This window comes from Varanus komodoensis, unplaced genomic scaffold (genome assembly GCF_004798865.1).
Source record: "Varanus komodoensis strain SLA01 unplaced genomic scaffold, ASM479886v1 scaffold169, whole genome shotgun sequence".
Lineage (NCBI taxonomy): Eukaryota > Metazoa > Chordata > Lepidosauria > Squamata > Varanidae > Varanus > Varanus komodoensis.
Window position 1 is genome coordinate 150,860 of NW_025335502.1, and position 9,878 is coordinate 160,737.

The following is a 9,878-nucleotide window of genomic DNA, read 5'->3' on the forward strand; positions in this document are numbered from 1 at the left end:
TTTATAAATGCATAGCTTCCTTATAGGTTACTGGAACAATTTTTATGCTTCCAGGAAATTGATGCATTTGTTGCGTGATTACCTGAGGCATCACTAATGTGGGAACCTGTTGCTCAATGCTCATTCATCTAGGATCCTTCAATCACAGAGCTGGAAGGAAATGGGAAGATCTGGACTGCAACCCCGCTGCAGGATCTGCTATAGAAGATGCAGCTGTAGCACTCCTGAGATACCTTCTATGGAGGCCACCAATTTTGAAGGCGATCTCTTCTACTGTCAAACAGCCTATTTGCTTAAGAAGTTTCTATGGATGCTCAGTCATCTTCTGTTTCGCAACAACCCCCACCAATTTGTCCTAATCCATCCCTCTGGAACAGCAGAGGACAAACCTGCTCCATTTTCTCCTGGACAACTCTATATCTCAGGACCATGCTCATCTATGTCCGAGGTTGTCTTACACTGGATAGATGTCCCCTCCATCAACTCTACCCCAGCCTAATATAGCAAAGATTTTTCAACTGTTCCTCAAAGGACTTGGTTTCCTGACCATTCACCATCTAAGTCAGTCCAAACACTATTCAGTCCATAATTTACTTCTCTCATCTGGTGATTGTGGGTCACTTTTTCTAGGTTCCCATGGATTGATGTCACAGGTGCATGCAGTGAAGCCCAGTCTTTTCCATTACCATTAGTTCCTTCCCACTTTCCCACTTCTCCTATATTTGGACAAGGATCTCTGCAATTGGCCATGTTCAAGCCATGTAGACCTTCTTGTTCCCATTTACTTACTAGATCAGACAAGGGTATTAAATTGCTCTTTTATTTATTTATTTATTAAAAGCATTTGTATGCCTTCCTATTATACAAGATCTCAGGACAGCTTACAATATTTAAAAAGACAATCAAAACAACAATTTCAATAAATAATAAAACAGAACAAAAGAATAAATCACAAAACAAACAGAGCGACTAAACTTAAAAAACTATTAAATTTTAAAATACTGTTGAAATAAAAAGGTTTTGACTCGGCGTCAAAAAGAGTATAAGCTCGGCGCCAGGCGTACCTCTCTGGGAAGGACATTCCAGAGTCTGGGTGCCACAGCAGAGAAGGCCCTACTCTGAGTTGATGACATTTTTACCTCTCTTAGAGAAGGTTCCCGGAGCAGGGCTTCTCCCATAGATCTTAAGAGGCATGAGGGCATATAATCACATCCACAGCTGTCATAATTTTATGTCTAGGCCATTCTGATATATTACCAGCTAGCTGGAATTTGGTGTGGTTACATTTTTAAAATTGCAGCAGAGAAATTGAACAAGAAAGCCATCTTTCTTTCTGCCCACCTCTTCTTGGCCTGCATTCCAGAGGTGCAAGATCACCACTTATGCAATCCCCTTTCCACTACCCTGGATATGGCCAGCTTTCAGCTTTCCTGTTTGGATGATCTTGGCACTCTATTCTTGAGATTCTCTATTGGAATTCCCCCTATGGGAGAGAAGGGAGCAAAGTCCTGTTCTCCTTCACCAGTGGATCCACTCCAAGATCCATCATGCAGGGCCATGTGCTGAATCTGAAAGAAGGTGAAAATCCAATGGATTTTCTAGCCTCAGCTCCACAGATTCTGTCCCATCAAACCCGTGATAGTGCTAACTTGGTTTGATGTCCATCAGAATTACTAGAATGATCTCATGTAATTATATCCAATAGATCCTCTAATTCTGTAAGGTAGGCATTTCCAGCCAAATTCCCAGCATAATGAGGCTCTAACTAGGAGATGAGTATAAGTAGGTAGACTTATCACAGAGTCCCATCCAGACTAGTTCCTTCTGGCCATAGTTGGCAGATGCCTGGAGAGCTGTCCGCATTTCTTTGAATGGTCTTCTAGTTATTCCTGGCAGTCCTCAATATGACCAGGTCTATGCCTATTAATGCACATTCCTGATTTTTGGGACCCAGTGCTTAGTTTGTAATGACCAAGGATATTAAATGCGAGAGAGATGCAGTACACCATTCATAGTGTCCACACTTATCTTTATGAACAGCAGTGTTATCATTGACCGGATATTGCTTGTGACAAGCCATGCAACTTTCCCCTGACACATCCCTGAAGCATGGAAACCCCCTGCCTAGTTGGTGACCCCTTATTCAGAACAAAATTTCATTTTTCTGGAATTAAAATACTGTAACTTCTCCTGATGTTGCTGCTGCTGCTACCACTGCTTGGGACAACAGTACCAGCACCATGATAGCTGCCAAATCTAAATATTCTGATAGTGTCTTTCTCCAGCAATGTCAAATCGTCCATGCTCACATATGGAAAAGAAACTGGCTAGAAAGTGCTGCAAACAACCTGATTGGATGGCTGTATGAAGAGGGTGTCATGAGAGGCGATGGGTGGAGAAGGCGCATTTCTGAAATGCAGGCTACTTTGCTTGCTGCGGATTATATAATAGCTCCCTGAAAATGCTGCTGAACACAGCTGGAACAGAGAGAGGAAAGCAAAGCTACATCTGTGGTTATGCAGTCCTTCAAATGCATCGTGATAATCCTGGGCTTCTGCTTCCCTGGTGAGTAACAACAGCACAGTCTTTGGGGCAAATTTGCGTGCCCTCAAGTGTGTTCCACAGCAAGTTTCATCTTGATTCTCTCATACAGGCAAAGATATTTGGGTGACAACGAAGAACATAGCAAGAGTCTAGTTTTTAGCTCTTAGTGATGAAATGTGAGCTTTTGTCCCTCCATTCGGATGACACTTACCACAATTGCCAGTTTAGCTTCACTGCTTTGCCTCTCTTTTCATTCTCTGGAGTGTGTTGTCTCATGAAGACCTGGAAGGCAATGAGAGGACTAGCTGCTCAATATTTGCTACTCAAGGGTGATTGCTTTTCAACATCAGAGTTGGCAGTGGAATATTAGAGGGGACAAGATGGTGACATGCAAGAACAGTACAAAGCGTGGATTTGGATCTCAGAAATATGCCATCACCTACATTTCAGTGTTTCCTTCCTTTGCTCTGTCCAATTAAAGCATGCTTCTTCAGCAGGTGCTTTTGGATCCATCACTTTGAGTCAACCCAGCACAGCAAAAGCAACTCCTGGGAGCTCCGTAAATCTGGACTGCACAGTGTCTGGCTATGACATCAACAACCACCACATGAACTGGGTCCGCCAAGCCACTGCAAAAGGCCTCATCTACATAGCATCCTTCAGAACTGGGTTCCCTACATATATCGCCAATGAGTTCAAGGGACGTGTGACCCCTTCCACTAGTGGTGCTACCGCAAAGCTACGGATGGATGCTCTGACACTTGAGGACACAGCTGTCTACTATTGTGCAAGGTGCACAGTGAAATAAGCTGGGTCTGTACTTGTACAATATCCTGAAGAGGACACAAACTAGCTTGTCCGGAACAACCTAAGTACTGATGGGTATTCTCCTCCAGTGCAGTAACTTCTTCTTTTTTAGTTTCAGTTCCTGGTTTGAAGAGAACCCACAGGGGCTGTAGGATTTTGCTCTCTCTTGCTTCTTGGCAACATCAAGAGGAAGGTGCAGCTGCAGTCTAATTGCTCAACCACATGTGCTTGCCATTCTCCTTTCCAATCCATTGGACATAGCAGGAGTTATCTGAATGCTCTTCCTGGCACTTTGCTTGAAGCTGAACAGTCTCACCCAAAACATAGAAATACAGAAACAGAGTGAGAAAGAAGGGGCCTCCCGGGCCATCTAGTCTGATCCCCAGCTCCAGCCGGCTCTACTCATAACATGTCTACCATCTGCATGTCCAGTTTATCCTTGAACACTCTCAACAATGGAACCTCAACCACCTCCTGTGGAAGCCCATTCCATACCCTTGGGGTCCTGACTGTCAGGAAGTACTTCCTGGCATTCAAACTGAACCTTGGTTCCTTGAGCTTGACTCTGGTGGAGCGTGTCCTGTCTTCCTCTGCAGGGGAGAACAGATTTCTACCTACCTCCATGTTATACCCCCTCACATACCTATATGTCCCCAGAAAATCCCCTCAGAGTCTCCTCTTCTCCAGGCTGAAGAGACCCAGTTCTCTCAGTCTCACCTTATCCAGCTTTCCCTGCAATCTGGCCACCATCTCTGTGGCTCTACACTGCACTGACTCTAACCTGGCTATATCCTTCCTGTAATGAGGGGCCCAAAACTGAACACAATACTCCAGTTGCAGACACACCAGTCATATAGAGTGGCAGTAATACCTCTCTCAATCTAGACCCACACTTCTGGCTATGCAACCAAGGGTGACATTCGCCCTCTTGACTGCTGCGTCACACTGCTGACTCATATTTAGCCTGCAGTCAACCAGTGCCACAAGATCCCTTTCACAAGTGCTGCTCTCCAGCCGCTTGTCCCCTAACCTGTACTTATGGCACACATTCCTATGCCCCAAGTGCAAAACCTTCCACTTATCCACATTGAACACCATCCTGCCATCCCTGGTCCACTTCCATAGACTTTCCAGAACTTTCTGAATCTGGAGTATCTGCTCCTCAGTTGTGGCCACTGAGGGTTAGCAGACTGTTTGATCAGCAGACTGTTCACCCCTTTTTCCATGTTGTTGAACAAACGATTGAATAATAGAGCCCTGGGGGACCCTGCTTGGCACTGACCACCATCCTGATATTTCCCCACTAATGGTTACCCTCATCTTTCAGTCAGCAACCATGCCCTAATCCATCAGACAGTGCATTGATCTATCCCCAAACTCCTCAATTTCTCAACCAGGATTTCATGCAGCACTTTGTCAAAGGCCATGGTGAAATCCAGGTAAACCACATCCACTGCATCCCCTCCATCTAGTCACCTCGAAACCTGTCATAGAATTCCACAAGATTTGTCTGGCAGGACCTGTTTTTGTGGAAGCCATGTTGCATAAGCATGGATTGAAGGAATTCAGCATCCTATTTACCCAAGTATCTGGCAGTCATTGTATCCTATTCTTCTTCCCATGGGCTCAGAACATCGTACATGGTCTTTCCACATTAGCTATAGGGCCTGGCCAACCCCTGTGCAAACTCCTTTCACTGGAAACCTTTGCTGAGCAGACCTACCTCCTCCTCTCTACTCTTGCCACTGCCCATCCATTTGTGTCCTTCCTCTGAGCTCCAACCTTTCTACCACCCAGAGTAAGTGCACCAGGCAGTTAGAGGATGCTGCTCCCAACACTGCTCGCAAGCTTGGAGAAGAGCATGCAGTGACACCATGGAGGGAGACTCAAGTGAAGGACAACCAGGCGTGTAGAACTTTCAATTGAAAACCCTATGTATGCTGTGGTGACTTCGGATGAAGATAAAGGGGAAGCAGCCACAACCACTCAAAATCCTCTGAAACTCAGCATATATATTAGTTTACAATGAGAACCAAGCAAAATTCTCTCAAACCTTTCATACGGATCTGGATTCCCCAGGTACTGATACATCTCATATTCCAGGTTGGCACAGTACATGTGTACATCTTTGCATCGTCATTATCACAGAAGTGATAAAAACTTACACATTGGTGTGTAAGTTTGTAGCAACAGCTTTCTCTGCCCAAGGACCCTTCAATAGTCTAGTGTAACTTTAATGTTTTCCATCACAAAGATCAGACTTGATGGTTTTTATTTCTGCATTTACCTTTCTTTTATGTTTTCTTTTCAAAGGAAGGAAAATGGTTCACTAAGATGGAACCAGTCCCAAACATTTTGATGTGTAAAACCACCCTGGATTTTCCATGCAGCCAAAGGCATCATGGGAAGTCCTAAAAAATAGCTAGGATGCTGAAGTAATCGAAGCAGCATGGAATGAAATACCAGTGCTATATTGGTCCATGACAGATTTCCATCAAACTTTTTTGGAGGGTGGGAGAGATTTGTCTGTTTTCTGTTTTCTTCTGGTTTAAGTGAGAAACTAGATTCAGCATGTCCAGGAAGTTTGGGAAGGGCCTGCATTAAGGGCAAATGCTAATTTGGGCTGTATTAACAGAAGCATCACTTCCAAAACATGTATGGTTCTGCTACACTCAGAACTAGTCAAACCTCACCTCAAGCCCTATGCCCAGCCCCTAAGTTTAAAAAAGATGCAGAAACAGCTAGAAAGAGTACAGAAGAGGGCAACAAGGGTGATTCCAGGCCTGGAGGCAAAGTCCTAGGAGGAGAGATTGAGAGAAGTGGGCATGTTAAGCCTCAAGAAGAGAAGACTGAGGGGAAGTCTTCTGATCTAAAAGGCTGTCACAAAGAGGAAGGCCAAGACCTCTTCTAATTCATTCCAGAGTGCAGGACATGGGATAATGGACTTAAGTGAAAAGAAACCAGATTTAGACAGGACACCAGGAGGAATTTCCTGACTGTCAGAGCAGTACAAGAATGGAACCTATGATGTGGGGAAGTTGTGAGCTCTCCCTTGCTGGACACGTTAAAAAAGTATCTGGACAGTCATCTAAATGGGATGGTGTCAGTGCCATGCAAGAGCAGGATGTTGGACCCAATCGTCTTCTGGCCACTTCCAACTCTACGATTCTAGGATTCTTTCATTCTATGAAGAAAAATGGTTCATTAGGTAGGAAGTAATCAATGAAACATTTTGCATGTGTAAACCTACCATGGATTTTCAGTGCAGACAGAAATATTATGGGGAGTCCTGAAAAAGCTGCTTCTGTGTCACAATTCATAGAACTTGGTCCCTGAGAGTCAGGCGCTCATTACATCACACAAGGTGAAATCCCCTGTCAGTCACTGTCCATATTTCCACAAATTCATTTGTGACATGACAAACTGGTTAGTTTTAAGGCTATCCCCTCTCCTCCTCATTTATCAAATTCACATCTACATATTCTAGGCCTTGTATAGATTTATCTTTAGTTTCCTTGGTAAAATTGGAGATGGGCACTGGTTTCTATTTTGGATTTGGTGATGTTCTGTGCCCCTACTCATGGACTTCCTAACTTTTCTTGTTTATGTTTACCGTTTGACATCGGTTAACCACCTGCCTCTTGCATACCACATGGGGAAAAGATGGCCAGTCCTCATATATGAGAAAAAAAGCAAGGAAGGATGGAGGGGAAAAGTGAAGGAAAACAAAGGTATTTGTGCCAAACAGACACTCAGGACCAAAAGAAAATAGAATTCAATGATTCCCTTTGGGATTAACTAGATGAATATAATTTGTCTCTGCACAAATGTGTCAAAGGTTTGAGGAAGATAGTAAAAATCAAGCAATAGATAAACAGGTCTGAATGTTCTTTGAAATAAACCCCTGAGCCATGGAGAGCTGTGACTTTGGACAAGCAGAAGGCAGGGCTCACTCGATTTCAGGTCTCCATTAAACCTTTTTCCATCACGGAGCAGATATACAACAGAATTTCTTGCAATCTGTGCTAGGACACAAGGCATGCCTTTGCATCTGTTGCCATGGCAAAACGTAATTCTGATGACTTTATCTGAAGGGGTATCTTGACAGAGCACAATGTTTGGTGTTGAAATCATGTTATTCCTCTGGAAAAACAGAGAAAAGGCTGTCTAGAGAGAAACTTCACCAGGAGTATGCTGACCCTACTGGTATTCCAGCTTTTCCTGCCACACATGGTGAGCAAATGTGATACCATGCAATGCTCCATGATGGATCCCCTCCCAGTTCCACAAGAGTGGTATCAGCCCAGTGGTCTCATTGTTGGTGAGATGGTTTCTCTGATCGCTACTGGCTTCAGTGGAGTTGACTTCCAGGAACAACCTTCTCAGGAAATATTTGAGGTGTTGGAGTAAGTAATTATCCTCTGCCTGCTATTTTATGAACATCACGGTAACACAAAGACTACGTGATATGAATTGCAAAATGGTGAAACAAAAGGCATATTGGTTTTTCCCATCGCAAATAGCTGTTGGATTGATTCCACAAAAGGATCCACAGCCTTGAGGTTACAGAGCTGAGGTCTTAAAGACACCTTGGAGGGTTTTCGATCACAGGGTTGTCGTAAGTTGGACTGGAACAGGTTACACAGAATAGCAAGAAAAAGAGTATGGTAAAGTGCCATGCAATGCACCATGCCAGGTTTTTGATGCAAAAAATAGTTTTGCACTGAAGACAAATTTTTATAAGAGTATTTTTAACAATGGAACTAAGCTAAGAATGCAGCTCTATGCATGCTTGGATAGAATAGCCTTCTGCAGCTTCTAGCATTTCACACGTAACACGGCTGGCTGAGCATGCAAACTGGGGTAGGCTTCCCACTGTATAGACATGAACGGGATTGCATCCAAGGGCTCACAAATGAATGATGTTCTGCAGCATTTCAGAGTTTTCTTCGGATGTAATCAACTCACTCTGTTGCAGTATGGTAACGAAATTCTACCAGCATGCCCTGGCCTTGGCATTTGCTGTGGAGGAGATCAACAAGGATCCCAGGATCTTGCCCAATGTCACCCTTGGATTCCATATCCAGGACAGCTACTATGATGCAAGGATGACATATCGTACCACTCTGGATCTTGTTTTCAAATCTCATAGGTTTGTGCCCAATTACAAATGCGGCATCCAGAAAAACCTTGTAGCAGCCATTGGAGGACTTGGCCTTGATACCTCTGTGAATATGGCAGGTATTTCAGGTTACTACAAAATTCCACAGGTAGGATCTGTTTGTCTCTATGTGTATGGGGAAATTTCACTCCTATTTTATCTTTATATGAAGAACTTGCTGGTCCAAAAAGTCTGAGGTTTTTGGCTGCAATGAAAGGAATCCCAAATCTGATCAGATACTATTATCTCTTTTAAGTTCTAAGTGTGTAGAAATTTCAATTTCCAATTTTATCGTTAGGTGAAGAACTTCATAGTTCAAAACATTCAAGATGTTCAGCTAAAGGCATTCCTAGACCTGATCAGACTGATATCTCTGTAAAGTTCTATGTGTACAGATTTTTCAAAGAAATGCTTCCAATAAAATCTGGGAAGAGACTTGAGACTTGAACAATTCTTGCAATGACTTGAGACTCAATATGGACTTTAATGTAGATACTTGAGACTTGACTTGAGATTTGAAGTTAAGGACTTGAACACATCACTGAACATAAATTACCCCTTGAACTGTTGGAGAAAACGGTGCGAGGACTTAAGAAAATCACATTCAGCTAGGAAAAAGTAGGCGTAATCTAACTGATCTCTAAAATGTCTGATCTCCATTTAGCTCACATATGGCTCAATTGCACCGACACAGAAGGAGACCATACAGATGCATTCCTTTTACCACATGGTCCCATATGAAGACAGTCAGTACATCGGGATTATCAGGTTACTTCAGCATTTTGGGTGGATGTGGATTGGTGTCGTTGTTGAAGGTACAAACAGTGGAGAAAATTTCATGAAAGTCCTGGAGGAACTACTTTCTCAGAATGGGATTTGTTCCGCCTTTACAAAAAGCATTTCACAACAGGCCGCTCTTGATGATGCTGATAAAATCAGTCATTTTCTATTAGAGATATATGGGATTTTCACAAATAGCAAAGTCAGTGCATTAATCCTATATGGAGAATCATTAATAATTGTGTGGATAAGAACTGCTCAGTTTGTGAAAGATCTGAGAGAGAATACAACAATGTCCTTCAGGAAAGTGTGGATTGTGACAGCACAGATTGATTTCATACTCAAGGGCTTTCAACATGGTTGGGATCTGCAGCTCTTCCAAGGTGCCATTTCGGTTACAATTCCATCCAAGGATCCTCCAGGGTTCAGAGAGTTTCTCCAGAGGGTAAAACCTAACTGGAACCAAGAGGACGGTTTTCTGAAAGATTTCTGGGAGCAAGCATTCAATTGCTTCCTTGAAGATCTCACTTCACCAACCACTGCCCATGAACTGTGCACTGGGGAAGAGAAGCTGGAGAACCTTCCC